The following is a 21,334-nucleotide window of genomic DNA, read 5'->3' as shown; positions in this document are numbered from 1 at the left end:
ATCCAGTGCTAGTGTGTTAGCTAGCCGACTAGAGTTGTGGAGGCTAGTCAGAAGTCATCGGGCTGCGCTGGACGGTGATGTAACTAGGGGAGCCGCTCTGCTCCATTCCTGGGACCTGTCTGCTATCCAAAGAGGACTCGCTTCATCTGCTCTATCTTCGCCAGGGTTGTTTGAACATTGCAACCTTTGGCCATCTTGCGGCGGGTGGAGGCTGCTACCGGGGAGCCGACACCTGCCAGCTGCTAGGCTAGCACTACGCCTTCCATCCTCTGGACTGCACACAGCCTCCCGGTCGAGGAAGCGATGGGTTGTGAGTAACCCGAAAATTTCATTTATACTCACACACACACGCACACTTTTATCTCGTCGCCTGGGCATCGTAGCGGTGGCTGCCTTGCCCTCCGCTCAGAGAGCTGCTTTAATGTGCACCAACGGGCCCCTACGGAAAGTGCTGGGTATTTGTGTGTTCTTTTGATACTTTCTTCCTGTTTATTGTGACCGCTTGTCCCACCCTGTGTAATTTCAATTAATGTTTATTTAATCAGCAATACTACACTCGTGTGGTACTCTCTCTCTCTCTCTCTCTCATTATTATCAAATAAATCCTATTATTATTAATTATATTTCGGGTGTATTGGCAGCTCATTTTCCGCATATGCAAAGCCTAGGTTACTTATAGAGTGCTGGTAATAAGCTTGTACAGTAATTCAGTACACAGCAGAGTTATAAGATCTGCATTAACCACGTGTTTGTTTCATTCTGGGAAGATATACCATTCACCAGCCTTAGCTAAGTGTAGTATTTTCACAGTGGAGGCACCGCGCTACTAAATTGATTATTATCTTGGTTAATTATTTCTATTATCAATTATCACTAATATTGTCATTAGTGGCACTAGCCTACTAGTACACAGGAGGTTCAGCCAGCTCACCATTCCACCGCTGAGAACTCAGGATCCTGTTGCGCTATTGATTTGTATTGTAACACTTTAGTAACTGGTAGCATTAGGCTTTTGTCTTGTTTAAATGTGCTTGGCGTTGCCCGCCAGTGAAAAAGGGGTTACAAATAGCTTTACACTAGTCCAACTCACCGAGCGGGGGGGCGACGTCCCTCTTTGTCGGAGTCCCTCGTAAAAAGAGAGAGTGAACCACAGCTCCGCCTCTAAATACGTCACTGGGAAATATGACACCACCTCCGGTGGGCGTGTGCTTTCGCCCGGGACAGACGTTCCCTAACCATGCCGTTGTCCCGGGAAAATGGACCCGCCCATCTGTTGGATCGCCAGGTCTTTCTCCGGAAACACCGGATGACGACCCATTCGCCGGGGAGGTAGGAATGGAGAACCTTCTCAGCTGGGGTGGGGAGAGCAGCTGCCACCTGTTTGGGAGACTTGGGAGAGAGCAGAGGAGAGATTACAGCAGTGCTGTAGCATAGCATGCTCGTAAAGAGCGGTTTGGGGAAGAGCTCCCGGCGCAGGGCCCGTTCCCATGGTCGGAGGCCGTCCCATGACAATCTCAAAAGGACTAAGCCCTGCTCTGGAGTGTCTTTGTCGCACGCGCATGTACATAAGTACCAGAAGACGTAAGAAACTGTCTCTGTTGCCAGAGAGCACCAAAGTCCACGCCGAAAGCGTAGCGTGAATCCGTGTAGATGGTGACAGACCAGCCAGCTGCCAGCTCGCAGGCCGCAGAGAGGGCCGTGAGTTCAGCAGCCTGTGCAGAGAGGTGAGAGGGCAACGAGCTGCAATTAAGGCAAGCGGAGGCAGAGCAAACGGCCCAACCAACCTGACATTGGCCGGTGGTAAGACAGCGGGAAGCCGACCCATCCACAAAAAGGACAACGTCAGGGTTGGCAAGAGGAGTGGAGCTGAGATCAGGCCGAGGTGAACAAACAGCAGAGACAGCTGCAACGCAGTCGTGTGGTTCACCATCGTCTGGTGAGGGAAGAAGGGTGGCGGGGTTAAGGACAGTGCAACGTTTGACAGTGATGGTGGGCATGTCAAGGAGCACAGTGTTGTAACGTAGCCACCGGGCTGCGGACAGCTGTGACCTTTTCTGTTCAAGTAGGAGGAGCGGGACCGCATGGGGAACCAGGAGAGTAACGTCGGAGTACCCCACGATGTCTCGCGAGGCCATCACAGCCTTTTCAGCAGCAGCGACGGCTCGAAGGCAGCGAGGCAAGCCAGCCGCTACCTGGTCAAGTTTGGTGGAGAAGTAAGCCACAGGGCGCAGCTTGCAGTCCCCCATGAGACTGACTGCAAGAGGACGGAGATCATGCAGCCGTTGCGCTCATCCACAGTTTGAGTGAATGCTTGAGCGGGCTCCGGATAGCCAAGAGTTGGTGCGATTTGGAGCTGGACTTTCAGTCACTCAAAGGCTTTAGTTGCCTCTGGGGTCCACAAGAGGACCTGTGAGGCGGGTGCATGAGAGTCAATGAGGGCCCGAAGGGGTTTGTCAAAGGTTGCACATGCCGGAACGAACAAGCGACACAGTAGGAAGCCATGCCTAAGAACAGGGTATCTGCAGGTTTCACTAAGTTAATTTTAAGACTTTTTAAGACCTTTTTAATGCCACTTGGATCGGAATTTAAGACCAAGATCTACAACAAAATATATACATATGGTTGGTAAGCACTAACGCCCAACAGCTGAATATTTAACCATTTGATTCGTGCGAGTGCAGTTTTATCGAAATGGTTAAACAAATGTATGTTTTGTGACACGCTGATGTTGTAACCGCATTTCTTGACGTTCAGACCGAATATTTAAAGATTTGATTCGCGGAATTTCGCGCGATTGCAATCAGATAAGCTGAAGTCCTCCTCCATGTTGAAAAAGCTGCCAGAAACTACACGCTGCTGTGACTGGTTGATTCGCTGTGAGCATTTGATGACAAAACAACGAATCACAGCAGAGCGCGCAGCGGAGGTCCCTCCCCCCTCCATCTGGCCGATCAATTCTAGCATCAACTTTTCTTCTTCTTCTCTCGGCTGCTATTTTGTCATGACTTAGTTAGCATTTGTCTGCCAAATTCTGTATAGGCTATACCATTTAGCAATTAACCGCTCAGTAAAACCAACATCGGTATTCTTTTCGATAACTAGTTACATTAATATTACCTACAACCGTGAGTTGCAGGTAATATTGCCATGGTATCGCATCATCCAGGTCATTTCTTTGTCTATGGGGGATACATATTTGTTTTAATTACAGGGAATAGCATGCTATAGGTAACAGGTGCGCCTGATACGAACCTGGAATTCATGAAAATAGCATGTGTGTTAGAGTTTGTGGGAGACCCCAAGCGCACGACACCAGACAGAGATGGGGTTAGCCGAAAACTGGCGTACTTTATTCAAACATAGGAAGGCAATGAGCGACAAGGAAAAAACGGAAAGTCCAAGGGGGAAAAAAACTCGCGGGTAATCCAAACGGGAACAAGGCAGGATACTTCCACGGGGAAACCTTGCAAGGGAAAAACATGAACCAAGGGCTGGGATGAGTTCGTAGAGAAAAGGACCGTGAGAGGAGAGTCGCCGCTACTGCGGGGAGGTAACAACACGAACTGACAACGGGCACGTGGGAGGCCACCAAACTTAAGCCCAGCCCTGATGACTAAGCCCGGCCCTGACGAGCCGATTGGCTGCCGGCGTGGGGTGGGCGGGCCACGGTGCGGGGTGGGCGAGCCATAACACTTGTTTCCCTTTTATTTTCTTTTTTTCCCCTCAAAATTCACTTAATCCTACCAAATGACCACTTCTATTAGTGCGAGACCGAGGGTGAACAGCCGCTTAATTGTCAGTGCACGACCTCATCTGGTTTCAATAGTACGCGTTTTAAATGATCATTTTATCCTTTAAAGAATTCTGCTTACCCGTGCGATGAATCTCCCAGGGTTTTGCTGAGGGATCTCAGCGACACCGACCAAACGGACCACCCGCCTCTCCCTTTCTTCTTCTCAAACCTGGTGAGGTTATTGGGAGATCGGTGACTATGTCCTTGTCCCGAGATGATCGGTCAGCCGGTTGTCCGTCTGGCGGAGCGACGTGAGATCCCGCTTCTGACACCAAATTGTTGTGGATTTTCCTTTATCCTTTTAATGGGCTCTTGCCCCAGCAACCTCTGGGGAGAATAATCATGGGACAAATATTGAAGCAAACAGAGAATCTTTAATGCATCTGCAGATGGAGAGCCATAAGGCCACAGAGAGGTTCGTCTATGAGGATATGCTCTGCCTCTGAGCTGGAGATAGTGGTTTTTTATAGAACAGTCCGTCGCGTCATACACTATGTTTCCTGCGTCAACTAAGGTGTAATCTTAAAAAGGAATGAAGGAAACATCTACGTAAATCACGTTCTGTGCCTCGTGAGTGTCTGTACGCCTGTTGCACTTGTCTTTTGCTGTACCTGGCCGTTCCTGGGATGCGGCAACGGGGAGGCAAGCATAGTAACAGTTGCTATGTGGCCCCATGGAAGGTACGCATGAGAACAATTGGTATGTGTGTCTGCAGTGAGTGAGAAGTTTCATACACACAGACAAGTGGAAAACTACAGAGTACATACGGAGTGCATATGGAGAACATTTTGTACTCCACATACATCACCAACATCCTGCTCAGCTCTCCCCTTCTCAGCCTCCTCCTGCTCAGCTGCACCACTCTCCTCTCAGAGCCTCACCGCAGCCACATCGTGATGACACGACTGGTACGAATGACATTGCGAGCTACTTGGTGCGCCGAGAGCTTGTGAATTCCGGTCTCATCCAGTTCAACGAGCGCCCAGAAAATTATTGGGCGTGGAAGTCCTGTTTCTTCAACGCCATTGAAGGACTGAACTTAACTGCTAGCGAGGAGCTCGACCTCTTGACAATGTCGTTAGGAAAAGAGTTCTCAGAGCACGTTAAAAGGATTTGCTATGTGCACGTCGCCGACCCTGTAGTGGGCCTACAACATGTCTGGGAACGCCTAGAAGAGTGCTCCCCTGAAGTGATCGAGAGAGCGCTCTTCGAGAGGATAGAGAACTTTCCAAAAATCGCTCAGAAAGACCCCGTAAAGTTGAGGGAGCTGGGAGACCTGCTGATGGAGTTAGACTCTGCTACGTGTGAGGGCTACCTGCCGGGGATCTCGTACCTGGACACCGCCAGGCGTGTCAACCCGATCGTTGAGAAGATGCCACACAGTCTACAAGAGAGGTGGATAACTAAGGGTTCCCAGTACAAAGAGCAGCACTATGTCTCCCCCCCCCCATTCACCTTCTTCGCAGACTTCATCTGCAGCGAGGCACACAGAAGAAATGACCCCAGCTTTACTCTCCCTTCAGCTCCATCGAAAACGTCCAACAAGTCCTCCACAGTGTCCTCAAAACATGAGCGATCAGAAAAGGAATCAAGACACGCCAAAAGGCATGTCTCCACCCACAAGACAGAGGTCTCAACAAACCGCTCAGCTTCTCAGTCACGCAGTTCGAGCAGCAAGCCTGGCGACAAAGGGAAACAATGTCCCATCCATCAGAAGCGCCATCCTCTAAAGAAATGTCGAGGTTTTCGAAGCAAGTCTCTTGAGGAGCGCAAAGCCTTTCTGAAAGAGAATGGTGCCTGCTACAGGTGTTTCTCCTCCACAACTCACCTGGCGAAGAACTGTAAGGCAACTTTGAAGTGCAGCGAATGTGAGAGCGATGACCACATAGCGGCGCTCCACCCTGGACCTCCTCCACGGGACAAAAAAGACAAGGACCCCACCTCAGAGCATGGCGGGGAGAGTGAAGAGGAGGCGCCTCCACCAGCAGTCACCTCTAAATGCACAGCACACCCAGACAGAGCTAGTAACGTCTACATCGTCCTGGACGACCAGAGCAACAGATCTCTGGCGAGGTCTGATTTCTTCTACTTCATCCAAATCAGAGGTTCAGACTCACCGTACACCCTGCGTACATGTGCAGGAGTCACCGAGACATCTGGAAGAAGAGCCACAGGGTTCTTGGCGTAGTCGTTGGATGGAAAAAACAAGTGTGCTGCTTCCAACACTCATTGAGTGCAACCATATGCCTGACCATCGGTCAGAAATCCCGACCCCAGAAGCTGCACAGCACCACAGCCACCTGAAGTCCATCGCTCGCAGAATCCCTCGCCTGGACCCTGAAGCCCAGATCCTGATACTTCTGGGACGCCACATCCTTCAGGTTCACAAAGTCAGGGAGCAACGCAATGGTCCTCCCAGCGCCCCCTATGCCCAACGTCTAGACCTGGGTTGGGTGGTTACAGGGGACGTGTGCCTGGGTTCAGCCCACAAGCCAGCAGCTGTGACTCCCTATCGCACCAGCGTGCTCGAAAACGGAAGGCCATCTCTCCTCACTCCGTGCCCCAACCGTCTCCAGGTCAAGGAAAGGTTCCTCCTTACAGCATCAAACATGACACCCCAGTCCCTGATGACGACAAAGTGCGGCTTTCCATCGAAGATCGTCTGTTCCTGGAGTTCATGGACAGAGAGATGGTGATGGACGACACCAACAGCTGGGTGGCGCCTCTCCCATTCCGATCCCCTCGTCGACGGCTCCCTTACAATCGAGACCAAGCTCTCAGCAGACTTACCTCTCCCCGCCGCACCCTGGAAAGAAAGCCTAAGATGAAAGCCGACTTCGTCACACCTTCATGCAAAACATCTTTGATCGCGACCAGGCTGAGTTGGCCCCACCACTACCGGAGGGAAGTGAGTGCTGGTACTTACTTATCTTCAGCGTCTACCACCCTCAAAAGCCAGACAAGATCAGGGTTGTCTTCGATTCCAGCGCTCAACATCACGGCATCTCCCTGAACGATGTGCGTGCTACTTACCGGCCCGGATCTGAACAACAGCTTGCTGGGAGTCTTGCTGCGCTCCCGAAGAGAAACAGTGGCTGTCATAGCGGACATCGAGCAGATGTTTCACAGCTTCGTCGTTCGAGAAGACAACAGAGATTTCTTGTGTTTCCTGTGGTTCAACAACAACGACCCCAACCGAGAGATTGCCGAGTATCGCATGAAAGTCCACGTATTCGGCAACTCACCATCCCCAGCTGTCGCCATCTATGGACTTCACCGAGCAGCAGAACACAGCTCCAGGGAACACGGAATGGATGCCAAGCACTTAGTGGAACGCGACTTCTACGTCGACGACCGCCTCGCTCTGGCTGGGTTGCGTCCCGAGGGGCAGCCGTGAGTAGAGGGAGGAGTCGTTGGCAGCTTGACTGGAGGTGGCCACTTGCTGTGTATTTAGCATAGCAGCACACTCAGCTGCTCCCTCAACCTGTAGTGCGATGGTAATTGCTCTGGACAGCAGCAGATCGTCTTTTTCCAGCAGGAGAGTCTCACGCACCTTTGCGTTGTTGGTGTGTTCGATTAGCTGGTCGCGAACCATCTCGTCCTGAAGCGCGCCAAACTTGCATGAGCTAGCTAGCCCTCGCAAATTAGCTACGTACTGCCGCACAGACTCACCAGGCAGTTGGTGTCGCTGACGGAATATAAATCGCCGAAGGAGGGCACTCTGTGGAGCAGCGAAATGGGTGCTCATAAGTCCCACAGCTTCGTCAAAGTTTGTGACGTTCCCCAGAGTCCCGAGCACACGATGACCCTCTGCTCCCAAGCAGTGTAGCAACAGAGCCGTCTTCCTAGCCTGGCTCACGTCGTCGAGCCCTGAGGCGATGATGTAATTTTCAAAACTATGTAGCCAGCGAGTCCATGGTACCGGAGGCTCGCCAGGTAACGCCAGGAAGGGGGCAGGTGGTGGGAGAGAGATATCAGCCATCCTCGTCGCCAATATTGTATTGAGAAATCACGTCAGGACACAGCGCTGTCGCTCGACACAACCTCTACGTTGCATTCTTTATTTAGACTGACACAGCATCACAGGCAGACCCGATCAAACAACCCAGAGCCCGCAGGCATCACCAAGCGATCCCAGCACAATAGAACAGCACCAAATCAAATGCAGCACTGTCGATGTGTGCAGACATAACAAGGGGCTTACCAGCGTTTCCCATTGGAAGTAACAACCCCTTTCAGCCCGCGATTTAGCAAACACCGTTCACATGTGTCGCACCGGGCATTCATGCAGCATAAGCCTCGGTTTGTAGCTAAGAGCCGTTCACAATGTGCTGCACGAGGCCTACCTACACATGTAGCCTGAGCCTCGAATGTTGCTAGTGCTAGCTAACGTTAGCTAGTACAAGAAGTGAATCTCTTGTGCTGCTTAGCTTACGGGTGCTTAATAGTGACGAGCATAATCGTTCAATAAACATTAGGCTCACATGCATCGAAACTGACGATATTAAATGATTCCAAGTAGAAAATTCAACAAGCCAACTAGCTAGATAGCATTTGCCTTGGCGTGGGACTGACAAGCTAGCATAAGCTAACGTGAGCTAGTGAAAATTCGCACACATTAAAATGTATCTGGATGTAACGTTACATGTATATAGACATCTCCGATATCGTTATGCAAGCAGGTGAGCGGCTAACGTTAAACCGGAATTAAGCAAGCGAGACTGTGTGGCTAGCTAGAATTAGCAGGCCCCGTTTATAGAAGCTAGCAGCAGGTCTGTCTTCTAACGTCAGGCGTAGCCAATCGCTCGGTTGGTTGTCGGTGTGATAACGTGGCAATATTCGCTAACTTTTAAAAAAAAAAAAATATTCGCTAACTAAACGTTAGCTAGCTTATGCTAGCTAGTCGTTTCCTAGCCAGGCTAGCTAGCTATGAACGTATAAACTGACGTGCGATAACGTTATAATTAGCTTTAATCAGTCACTTAAAAATCACACCCGAGTGTGCCAAAATGTTACAAAAACATGTCGATATTCAATGTTTACTGGGGTTTTTCGCGCTTCGGCTCACTTCTTACCGAGAAATTGGCACTTGGCACAAGTTGGCCGTGAACTTGACTTCTCCTCAGGGCTCCAAGCAGTGAAAAGAAAAATGGCATAAAATCAAGAGATTTTGAGAACCAAAGTTTGGCTACGTCAGTAGTCACGTGACATACTGGATGGAAAAATAGTCTTTGGTTTTAAGTCAGTCAAATACATTGAACCAATGAGGCCCTGATTTCCATTGAATTAAAGTGAGTTTAATACATATATAGACCCAAAATATCATAAATACAATTATATCGGGTCCAATCAAATAAAAAACACGCTTTAATTGAATGGCAGCATATGATCACTTTTTACTGTGTGGATGCAAACAGTGAAACTTATGTAACCCCTTTTTCACTGGCGGGTGAAGTAATACTTGGGGTAGTATTGGTCGAGGATCAATGATCACACCGGGTTAGAGAACTCAGGATTAATCGTGGCTCAGTAGGCAGACGTAATAACCATACGTGGTAGTGGTGTAACCATAATAACAGTCCGGGTAGTACATAACACCTAGTGTAGTTCCAGTGGATATACATGGCATTTATATCACTACAACCAGCTGCACTGATGTTTGCTCGGGAGCTACAGACGCCTGTGGATCTGGTCTTTGGCAAGCCGCCAAACCCACCAGTACGAGTGCCGCCGGGCCAGGACTATGTAGACGCACTACAGGACCGGATGGAGGCTCCTCATCAGCTGGCTCCAGAGAATATGGCTTCTGCAGGGGAAAGGCAGAAGAGAGCCTATGATGTACGTTGCCACCGCAAAGAGTACCAGCAGGGGGACAACGTATGGGTGTATAACCCACGGCGAACGAAGGGACGGTCCCCAAAGCTGAACAGCAACTGGGAGGGGCCCTGCCTCATCCTGAAGAGGATCTCAGAGGTCATCTATAGAGTGAAGCTCCACAGCCGCCCTCGGATAGTCATCCTTCACCAAGATCGCCTCGCACCTTACTTAGTACAGACCAGGCTACCGGGGTCCAGGGAGGGGGTAAGGACACTGCTGGATCAAAGCCAACCTCCCTGGATGTCAGCAAGGAGCTACCATTAGAGCATCTTGTTTTGGGCCAGGGAGGGGGCGGGGACACTGGGTTTACAGAGCTGCCCTCCCTGGCCAGGAATGGAAACAGCGGTGACGTCGAAGTCGACGGTGGGGGCTCAGACCCAGCGGATGCAGAGCCGCCCCCGTCATCCATCAGCAGCCCGCGGCAAGGAGCAGCCCGGGATGGGAGAGGTGCTCGGCGGAAGAAACCCTCATGGTGGATGGACCCATCCACATGGGATTTGGGTTAGGCCAACGGGACGTTGGTCTTTCAAGGAAGGAGGCAGTGTGGCGAATTCAACTAGAGTGTTCCTGCTCCAAGTTCATTTGCATGTTACCCACGATGCAACTGAAATGTCGATGTTTTGGTTATGTTGTGGGCTATTGAACACGTTAAAAACGGGCATATCTGTTACAGATAGCGGGGATGCGGTGCAAGGTGATGGGGACGTTACGAGAGAAGTTGATTAGACAACATGCTATTTCCCACCATGAGGGTAAAGAGTAGGCAAATAGATAAGGTCGCTTCTGTGGCCAAGAAAAGGATCAAGCTGAGACCAAAACGAATTTGTGACTGTTATGACTAGCTTGGCTTGCGGTCATTAAAAGCTTGCTTGCTAACTCTGAAAGGTTTGCTGAGAAGTCCATTATTTGACCACGTGGAAATATCATCATGTTAATTTTATGTCAACCCATTTGGCCCCGTTACACTGGGAGGAGCCATTGCATATGAAGCCCCTGCCCCCCCCCCCAAAAAAAAACAAACAAAAACAAAACAAAAATAAAAAATGATGTCAGTCATTTATTTGCGACTGTTGTGCGGACTGTGTGTGTTGAGCAGCGACCCCCGGTACACCCTTGTTACAGTCGTTTTTGCTGACCCGGAGGTTGTACTGTCAAGCAAGCGCCACAAACAACGCGCGCGGACAGCCTGGACACGGCAGCACTGGCACATCCTACAAGATTAATAAAGTGTGAGTATTAATCATATACGTTTTGATGCAAGCTGTGCCTTGCCCCTTTAAGGAGAGGGCTTAGTGGGTATTGTGTGTGTGTGTGTGGGGGGGTAATGTAGACGCAGCCGTGTGTGTGTGTGTGTGTGTGTGTGTCTGTGTATTTTCTGTTTGTAGCCGCAGCCGCGGAGACGCTAGTTTGCCGACAAATAGGAAGGTAGCCACCGTTACCAGTGATGATTTGTATGCATCACAGGGAGGGAGGGAGGGAGGGAGGCTGCCGTGTGTTAAATGGGACTGCAGTGCAGTGCAGTGGCCGGCCCGTTCTCCACCGCGGAGTTGGTCCGGACTCTTTATGAAGTTGTTACCAGCTACGAGCCAGGCTAAGCTAAATAGACTAGCGAGACACCCACCGGAGGCTTCCAACTACGGTTCGGAGCCGCGACGCTGGAGAGGTAACAGTACTAGACGTGCTGCTGCACTAGACGTTTTGTTGTTTTGTTGTGTTAAGTTACAAGTAAAGCTGAGCGTCGCTGTGTAAGTTAGCTTTTACCTAATCAACGTTAGCCAACTTGCTAAGTAGGCTGGTGCTCTGCGTGCGCGTTTTCATTTTTGGGGTAGCATGCGGCGATAGCTTTTGTTAAAAAGCATGCTAATTTGCCCTGGGAATCAGTGGAGGCTGATGGAAGTGCCCCATTTGTATCTTAACTGTCATCTTCTTCTCTCTATAGACACTGTGGGACCTGAGCATGACCCAAACAGACCTCACCTACGATGCAGTCCCAGGTAGACCAGTATAGTATGGTCTATAATAGCAGATCATGATCCAGCTCAAGGTTATTGTAGTTCACTAAAACTGAACTAAAACCAGGTGTGAAAAGAGAAGAAAAAAAAACAAAAAAAAACGTTTCAGTTCACTGAAATAAAAATAAAACTTGACTTTAGAGGAGCAAGAAGAGGAAGCGAGTGAAGGCAGAGCCGAAGATCAAATGGTGGAAGTTGAAGAAGGAAAACTGTTGTGTGGAGTTCAGGCAGGGGTTAAGACAGGCACTGGGTGGATAGTGGAGAGTTGCCGGACGGCTGGGCAACCACTGCAGAAATAGTGAGGGAGACAGCTAGGAAGGTACTTGGTGTGTCGGCAGGACAGAGGAAGGAAGACAAGGAGACTTGGTGGTGGAGTGAGGAAGTACAGCAAAGTATACAGAAGAAGAGGTTGGCAAAGAAGAAATGGGATAGTCAGAGAGATGAAGAAAGTAGACAGGAGTACAAGGAGACACAGCGTAAAGCTAAGAGAGGTGGCAAAGGCAAAAGGCGTATGGTGAGTTGTATGACAGGTTAGACACTAAGGAAGGAGAAAAGGACTTGTACCGATTGGCTAGACAGAGGGACCGAGCTGCAAAGGATGTGCAGCAGCTTAGGGTGATGAAGGATAGAGATGGAAATGTGCTGACGAGCGAAGAGAGTGTGCTGAGAAGGTGGAAGGAGTACATTGGGGGGCTGATGAATGAAGAAAATGAGAGAGAGAGAGCAGGTTGGATGATGTGGGGATAGTGAATCAGGAAGTGCAGTGGATTAGCAAGGAGGACGTGAGGGCAGCTATGAAGAGGATGAAGAGTGGCAAGGCAGTTGGTCCTGATGACATACCTGTGGAGGCATGGAGATGTTTAGGAGAGATGGCAGTGGGGTTTTTAACTAGATTGTTTAACTCAAACTTGGAAAGGGAGAGGATGCCTGAGGAGTGGAGAAGAAGCATACCGGTACCGATTTTCAAGAACCAGGGCGATGTGCAGAACTGTAGCAACTACAGAGGTATAAAGTTGATCAGCCACAGCATGAAGATTTGGGAAAGAGTAATCGAAGCTAGGTTAAGAGGAGGAGAGGTGACGATTAGCGAGCGGCAGTATGGTTTCATGCCACGAAAGAGCACCACAGATGCGATGTTTGCTTTGAGAATGTTGATGGAGAAGTATAGAGAAGGCCAGAAGGAGTTACATTGTGTCTTTGTAGATTTAGAGAACGCATAAGCCAGGGTGCCGAGAGAGGAGATGTGGTATTGTATGAGGAAGCCGGGAGTTGCCGAGAAGTATGTAGGAGTGGTGCAGGATATGCACGTGGAAGTGTGACAGTGGCGAGGTGACAGATGGGTTCAAGGTGGAGGTGGGATTACATCAAGAATCGGCTCTGAGCCCCTTCTTGTTTGCAATGGTGATGGACAGGTTGACGGATGAGATCAGGCAGGAGTCTCCATGGACGATGATGTTCGCGGATGACATTGTGATCTGTGGCGAGAGTAGGGTGCAGGTGGAGGAGAGCCTGGAGATGTGGAGGTATGCACTGGAGGGAAGAGGAATGAAAGTCAGTAGGAGCAAGACGGAATACCTGTGTGTGAAAGAGAGGGAAGACAGTGGAATGGTCACGAGTGGAGGTGACGAAGGCATATGACTTTAAATACTTGGGGTCAACAGTCCAAAGTAACGGGGAGTGCAGGAGAGAGGTGAAGAAGAGAGTGCAGGTAGGGCGGAGAAGAGTGTCAGGAGTGATTTGCGACAGAAGGGTGCCAGCAAGAGTTAAAGGGAAGGTTTACAAGATGGTTGTGAGACCAGCTACGTTGTATGGTTTGGAGACAGTGGCACTGACGAAAAGACAGCAGGAGGCGGAGCTGGAGGTGGCAGAGTTGAAGACGCTAAGGTTTTCACTGGGAGTGACGAAGAAGCACAGGATTAGGCACTATTATATTAGAGGGACCGCTCAAGTCGGACGGTTTGGAGACAAAGCAAGAGAGGCAAGATTGAGATGGCTTGGACATGTGTGGAGGAGAGATGCTGATTATGGAGCTGCCAGGGAAGAGAAGAAGAGGAAGGCCAAAGAGGAGGTTTATGGATGTGGTGAGGGAAGACATGCAGGTGGCTGGTGTGACAGAGGAAGACGCAGAAGACAGGAAGAAATGGAAACGGATGATCCGCTGTGGCGACCCCTAACGGGAGCAGCCGAAAGTAGTAGATCTATGTCATATGTACATTATTTACAATTAGTTCATAAGTCATTCATAATTCATGTGTGATTTCGTCATTCCTAGGTTATGTGCAGCTATTTACATGCAGTTATGTAGCCTACAATTATTATTTACATGCAGTCATGTGCAGTTATTTACATATGTTATGTAGTTATGTCATAGACATGTGATAACATTTTATAATTTATGCAATGTTTATTGAAACATTCTTTCTCTGTATTGCCCCCCTATACAGTTTTACAAAAAGGTTTGAATTCTCAAAGTTCTTCAGTAAAGTTCCTCAACTTGGACTGGGACTCTGTATTTCTTTGGGATTCTTCATGTTGGCTATCTGTCCGCCTGTCTATACATGGACACAAATACGTAGGACAGAATAGGCGGTCTTCTCGTTCCCCCCCGCCATTTAAAGAAAAAAAAATTGTGTGTCTTTTTCTATCTTATCCCTCAAGGGTTAAAACCTCAACTAGGGCTTCTTGTTACCTTTCCAGGGTTCAAGTCACAACTAGGGTTACCTGGCAGAATTCGGGTTTAAGGTTAAGATTGGGGTTAAGCCAGGGGAAAGGGTACCCCCCCATCCGGCCACTCATCAGGCGCTGGCATAATAGGTGTACGTTATGTACAGTAGATTGGATGATTGTATGACCGCCTGGCCAGCAGGTGGAGCCATGGAGGCACCAATCTCAGTAATATGAGGCGCATAGATGACGTCATCATGCAGCGCAGGCGATTCTGAACGGTGGAAATAAACGAAGCACATGGTTGCATGGAGTTGAGCTCCCGAAAAATACAAGAGTTAATTAAATGCGATAAAGTGGAAACGGTTAATTTAAATGCGATAAAGTGGAAACGTTGTAGAACCAGCATCATCACAGCTCAGTACTGCACGTGTACAGCACGTGTACAGCCAGTGTATGGTCCCACAGCTGTGGTCAGCATCACGTCATTCAGCACGCTGTTGTTCAGCAAGCTGTGTGTACAGCTAGCCGTGTATCAGTCAACCAAACGACCAGCTTATGTTAGCTCATGTACAGTTTGGAAACAGCTAATGTCATCTTGTGTACAGGAGGAAATACATTGTCAACGAACATTTGTGTCATCTCGTCATTTATGGGTGGCGTTCACAACGCCGCTAAATCTCAACAATTGCGACAGATAGTAAATCTGTGTCAGTCCAAACGTTTGTAGTTCAAACGTTTACAATAGGTTAGAAATTTAAATCTGCATTCCCAAATAAATTGGAATTAACCTTGTACACTGTCCATCAAACAAGATGTTTAGATGGCGGCCACAGTCCACCACCAACGAAAGTCGCGCGACGTTTCGGTTTTATGGAACCTTCTTCAGGCGAGGGCTTAGACTTTTCACGACCGGGCGGCATCTCGGTGGCTTTCTAAGGCTCGTAAAAATCAAATTAACAATCGAAAAAATAGCCAACAATAATCCAACTCACCGAACAGCGGGCGACGTAGCTCTGTGCCGGACTCCGACGAAAAGAGAGAATGAGGCTCCGCCTCTAAATATATACTGGGAAATATGACACCACTTCCGGTAGATGTCACGCTCTCCACAAAAGGCGGCCCCCCACGCCGTTGTCACGGGAAACGTGACGCGACATCCGGCAAACGCGCGCCCTCCCCATAGACAGAAAAAAAAAGAAAGGGGGAGAAAAAAAGAAAAAAAAAGACAAAAGGGGACAGTGTGTCTTTTCCAGAGACGGGTTCGGGTTAGAGTTATAGGACCGTGTGTCCGAGGAAAGTGACGTGTTGTTGACAAAATTGGAGTTTGGAGAGAGTAGCTTGGCGACCTTCTTGGGCCAGATGGCGTAAGAGAGAGACCGAGTCACAGCTGCACTGCGTTGTGGTGGGGGCACAAAGCAGGAGGTCGTCGACGTACTGCCATAGGGTTGAGCCGCGCGTCAGCGTAAGTGTGCTAAGGCTGTCTCGAAGCGCCCCGTTGTAGATCGTGGGGCTTTCACAATAGCCCTGACACAGCCTTGTCCATGTGTAAGGCCGACCGTCAAATAGGAAGGCAAACCAGAACAGGGACGCTGAAGAAAGCGTTGGCAAGGTCCACAACGGTAAACCGCCGTGCAGAAGGGGGAACCTGAGACATAAGGGTGTAGGGATTGGGGACGCAGGGCGTGCGGGCCCTGACAGCTGCATTTACTGCCTGAAGGTCTTGAACGAACCTCCATTCAGTGGGCGTATCTTCTTCACGGGGAAGATGGGAGTGGAAACCGGGGAGGTGGGCCAAGGGACAATTATGCCCTTGACACGCAAGGCATTGAATACAGGGCAGATGCCATTAACCGCTTCCGGTTTCAAAGGGTACTGAGGTTGGTGGGGACGGAAGTCGGATTTCGGGGTAATGATGACGGGCTCACAATTACGTATGAGACCTACATCCTATTTCCCGTCAGCCCAAAGATGGGAGGGGATGTTGTGAAGCTGCGGAGCAAGTGCAGTGTGTGTGTGTGTGCCAGTGTATGGGCCTCAGTCACTGACGGTGAGGGGGCGGACAGAGCCAACATTCGTGACGTCACCGCAACGGTGGCGCTGACGTCTACCCGGTATAATTTTAGTGAGGGGGACCAGTCGCGTGAAGAGTCGGCGGGAAGCCAATCTGACGCCAGAGAAGCTTGTCGCGCGAGTGGACCCGTATCTGTCCACTGGGAACCCCGTGGTTTTACCAAGGAGACGTGCGGGACCGGCTCATCAACCGAAAACAACGCAGTTTGGTCGTTGTCTAATGTACACGTGACATGAGCGGTGCAGTGTAGGTTGTCCGCTGTCATGTAGGTCAATGCGTCCCCTGTTGTGGTATGTGAGCAAGGGAGCAGAGCCACTGTGTGTATTGGGAGGCGGTAGGAGCCCACATGTAGACCCGTAGAGGGAGGGCGGGGTTATGTGTATGCAAAAAAATATTCGCTGCTGGTAACGAAGTGATGTACAGCCCTGATGAGGTGGAAACAACAGAGATGCCCAGTTGGATCATGCCATCTCCATCCAGCAAATTAAATGGGCAGTTATCAGAAATTAAAACAGGCAATTTTGTTGATGAGCTGTCATCCAGGCAAACAAGCACACAGGAACGGATAATGGCTCCGTGACACACGTACCACTCGCAACAGTGGAGAGGACCGTTTGGCCGCTCCGTGTTAACCGTGGCCGGCCGATAGGCGGTTCTCACCACCGTTCGTGTGGCTCCCGTGTCTAACAAGAAAGGCAGCTCAGCATTTGCAAGACGCAAGGTTATCATTGGCAGTTTTCGGAAAGCTAGCTCATGAGATACATACTGTCCAACTGGGGAAGCTAACAGCAAAGCAGAGTCTTCATTGCAAATCAGTGTATTTGGTTGTGTCTGTGCATTCATACGACCTGATGTGGCAGCAGATGTGTCCAGGACCCCCACCTCCTCCTCCCGTGTCGCCTGTCAGTCCGAACCCCGGTATGAGCCTCCCCGTGGGGCCCACTGGTTGTGAGGTCCGTTGTTCCATCCTCGGCCTCTTCCGCGCCTTTGGTTGATGCCCTTGACGGAGTGGACAGTCTTCAGCCCAGTGACCGGGCTTGCCACATGTGAAGCAGCAGTCGTCACCCGGTTGGGGGCCGCTGGGCTGGGCGTGTTGTCACGGGTTCTGACATCGTGAACGGTCCCCGGGTCTGTCCTGTTGCACAGGTTAGTAGGGTGAAGGAAGCCACTGCGGCACCATGGAGGAGAGAGAGAGAGGTGCGATGTTTGTCCTGAGCCTGCCTTGCCTTCTGTTCTTCTTCCTTTTTCTGCATTTGATCGTGGGCATGATCAGCATGTCTCAGCAAGTCTTCCAGTCGTCTCTTTCCGTATCCTACGCAGTGTGTTTCTATGGCTTTCCTAACTCCGTCCTGCAGGCCGGTCAGGAAATGTTTGCAGAGGTGAGTGTTGTGGTTACACCGCCCCGACCTGCCTCCCCGGCACGTTCAAGCCACTCCCCCAGCTCGGACGTGCCGGAAACATCCGAGCGCTCGGCTCGCGCTCTGAGGAGACGAGCGCTGCACTGCACCAGGTGTTTGCCATCATCCATCAGGCACACCTGTGGCATTCAGGCAGCCTTCTACAAGAAGCCTCCCAGAACGTCTCTCTGTGCTTCGACCTACTGAACCCTGCGGTACAGTTCTGACAAGCCCTCCAGCGTTCCTTGCATTCTGTTTATTCCCCAGTGTCTTATCTTCGTGTCTCTGTTTCCTCCCAAGACTCTCCCTCCGCGATTTCCACGGCTCCCCGTGTCTCCCTCGTCCCCAGCGACCTTCACGTTTTCTCCCCGGACCTCTCCTGCGATCTCCCCCCTTGTCCCTCTATCTGTACCCCTCCCTTCGGACTCGACTTCCCGGATCTCGGACCTGGACTTTCTCGGACAACCCCTCTTGGATCACGGACTGGACTTTCTTGCCAGGTACACGCACATTTTTTCAACACCTCCTGGTCATTTACATACCGCACCACACATAGGCTAAAAACACTCACACATAGTTATACAGGCAAACCACGGGACACCACACATAGTTTATTCACACATCCCACTAACAGAACGCCTTTTTCACCATACATTTCTCTCCCACAATAAAACCCCCCTTTGTAGATTTAGAAGTCATCTCGTGTCTGTCTGTCTTGGGTTTCGCCATACGGGTCAGGTTCTGGTGCGCGAGCACAACAGAACATCGGAGCCATTATGGACCCAGGCAAACCCAAGGAGCGGACGGTCCCTGTGACGCCCCAGAGCCCCGTCCCCCTAGAGGCAGTAGTAAGAAGTCACAGTTGCCAACTTGCCTCTCTCCGCTCAGAGCTTACTACTGCCTTCACCCGTGTCACCGGAGAGGTCAGCGATCTTCAGTCCGGCTCCCAGGCCGCGACGAGCGCGTTAGATGCCCTCACCGCGCAGATCGCTGCACTCTCCACAGCGGTCTCCAGGATGAGTGACCACCCTGCCCTGGCCTCGGTCTCTGCCCCCAGCTCGGCCTTCGGTTTCCCCGTTCCTGGTCCCGACGTTCCCCCTCCTCCGAGTCAACCCCCACTGGACCCCCGGTGCGAGCCTAACCTCCCCTGCCCGAAGGCCTTCGGTGGGGAGTTCGAGCTGTGCAGGGGTTTCCTTGGTCAGTGTGAGCTCCTGTTCAAACACCAGCCAGCCAGGTATAGGACAGGAGAGACCAAGGTAGCCCTTGTCATGTCCCTCCTCACCGGCAAAGCCCTCAGCTGGGCCATAGCGGCGGTAGGCCATACCGAGCAGCTCGCCTCGGACTATTGTGCCTTCCGCCGCGAGTTCAATCTGGTGTTCGACCACCCAGCTGACGGGCAGGACGCTGCCGGCCGCCTCCATTCCATCCAACAGGGAGCCAGGTCGGTGGCAGATTATTCCTTGGAGGTAAGGATACTCGCGGCAGACAGTGGGTGGGATGACACTGCGCTCAAGAGCGCGTACAGGAGGGGGCTGAGCGACCCCATCAAAGATCTCATCGTTCGGGACCGCCCTGCCTCCTTCAACGAGCTCGTCACCCTCGCCCTCCAGATGGACGAACGGCTGCGGGAGCGGCGCCAGGAACGCGCCCCGCGCGCTGGCCCCTCCCATAGACCAACCCCCGTCCGTTCTACCGGTGCCTTCCCTGGGTCAGCGTCCCGTGGGCTCTCTCCACCCTCACACTCCCCCTCGCAACCCTGGGTGGCTTCTGGATCCAGGCCGGAGGAGGAGCCCATGCAGTTGGGTCGGTCACGGCTCCCGCTGGAGGTTAGGGAGCAGAGGATGAGTGGCCACCTCTGCCTCTACTGCGGGAGGTCGGGCCACTACATCAAGGCCTGCCCGACTCACCCAAAAAGACCCGGCTCACTAGTGAGGGGTGTCCTAGTGAGCCTGACGACCCTTCCTCAGCCCCAGGGTTCACATTAATTTAGAACATGCAACTTATTTGGTGATATTTCTGAATTAAGTTTACTGCCCATCTTTCTCCCTCACCCCACATTCCCTCCATTCCCTCCCCCCTCCATTCCCCCCCTCCATTCCTCCCTCCATTCCCCCCTCCATTCCCCCCTCCCTCCATTCCCTCCCCCCTCCATTCCCCCCTCCATTTCCCCCTCTATCCCCCCCTCCACTCCCTCCCCCCTCCATCCCCCCTCCATTCCCTCCCCCTCCATCCCCCCTCCATTCCCTCCCCCCTCCCTCTCCCCCTCCATTCCCTCCCCCCTCCATTCCCCCCTCCATTCCCTCCCCCCTCCATCCCCCCCTCCATTCCCTCCCTCCATCCCCCCTCCATTCCCCCCCTCCATCCCCCCCTCCATTCCCTCCCCCCTCCATTCCCCCCCTCCATTCCCCCCTCCATTCCTCCCTCCATTCCCCCCTCCATTCCTCCCTCCATTCCCTCCCCCCTCCATTCCCCCCTCCATTCCCTCCCCCCTCCATCCCCCCCTCCATCCCTCCCTCCATTCCCTCCCCCCTCCATCCCCCCCTCCATTCCCTCCCCCCTCTATTCCTCCCTCCATTCCCTCCTCCTTCCATTCCCCCCTCCATTCCTCCCTCCATTCCCTCCCCCCTCCATCCCCCCCTCCATTCCTCCCTCCATCCCCCCCTCCATTCCCCCCTCCATTCCCCCCCTCCATTCCCCCCTCCATCCCCCCCTCCATTTCCTCCCCCCTCTATTCCCCCCTCCATTCCCTCCTCCTTCCATTCCCCCCTCCATTCCCCCCTCCATTCCTCCCTGCATCCCCCCCTCCATTCCCTCCCCCCTCCATCCCCCCCTCCATTCCTCCCTCCATCCCCCCCTCCATTCCCCCCTCCATTCCCCCCTCCATCCACCCCTCCATTCCCTCCCCCCTCCATCCCCCCTCCATTCCCCCCCTCCATTACCCCCTCCATCACCCCCCTCCATTCCCCCCCTTCATTCCTCCCTCCATCCCCCCCTCCATTCCCCCCTCCATCCCTCCCTCCATTCCCTCCCCCCTCCATTCCCCCTCCATTCCCTCCCCCCTCCATCCCCCCCTCCATCCCTCCCTCCATTCCCTCCCCCCTCCATCCCCCCCTCCATTCCCTCCCCCCTCTATTCCCCCCTCCATTCCCTCCTCCTTCCATTCCCCCCTCCATTCCCCCCTCCATTCCTCCCTCCATCCCCCCCTCCATCCCCCCCTCCATTCCCCCCTCCATTCCTCCCTCCATTCCTCCCTCCATCCCCCCCTCCATTCCCCCTTCCATTCCTCCCTCCATCCCCCCTCCATTCCCCCCTCCATTCCCTCCCTCCATTCCTCCCTCCATCCCCCCCTCCATTCCCTCCCCCCTCCATCCCCCCCTTCATTCCCCCCTCCATTCCTCCCTCCACCCCCCCCTCCATTCCCTTCCCCTCCATCCCCCCCTCCAGTCCCCCCTCCATCCCCCCCTCCATTCCCTCCTCCTTCCATTCCCCCCTCCATTCCTCCCTCCATCCGCCCCCT

Source organism: Lampris incognitus, unplaced genomic scaffold, assembly GCF_029633865.1.
Source record: "Lampris incognitus isolate fLamInc1 unplaced genomic scaffold, fLamInc1.hap2 scaffold_120, whole genome shotgun sequence".
NCBI classification, from domain to species: Eukaryota; Metazoa; Chordata; class Actinopteri; order Lampriformes; family Lampridae; genus Lampris; species Lampris incognitus.
This window is presented reverse-complemented; position numbering follows the sequence as displayed.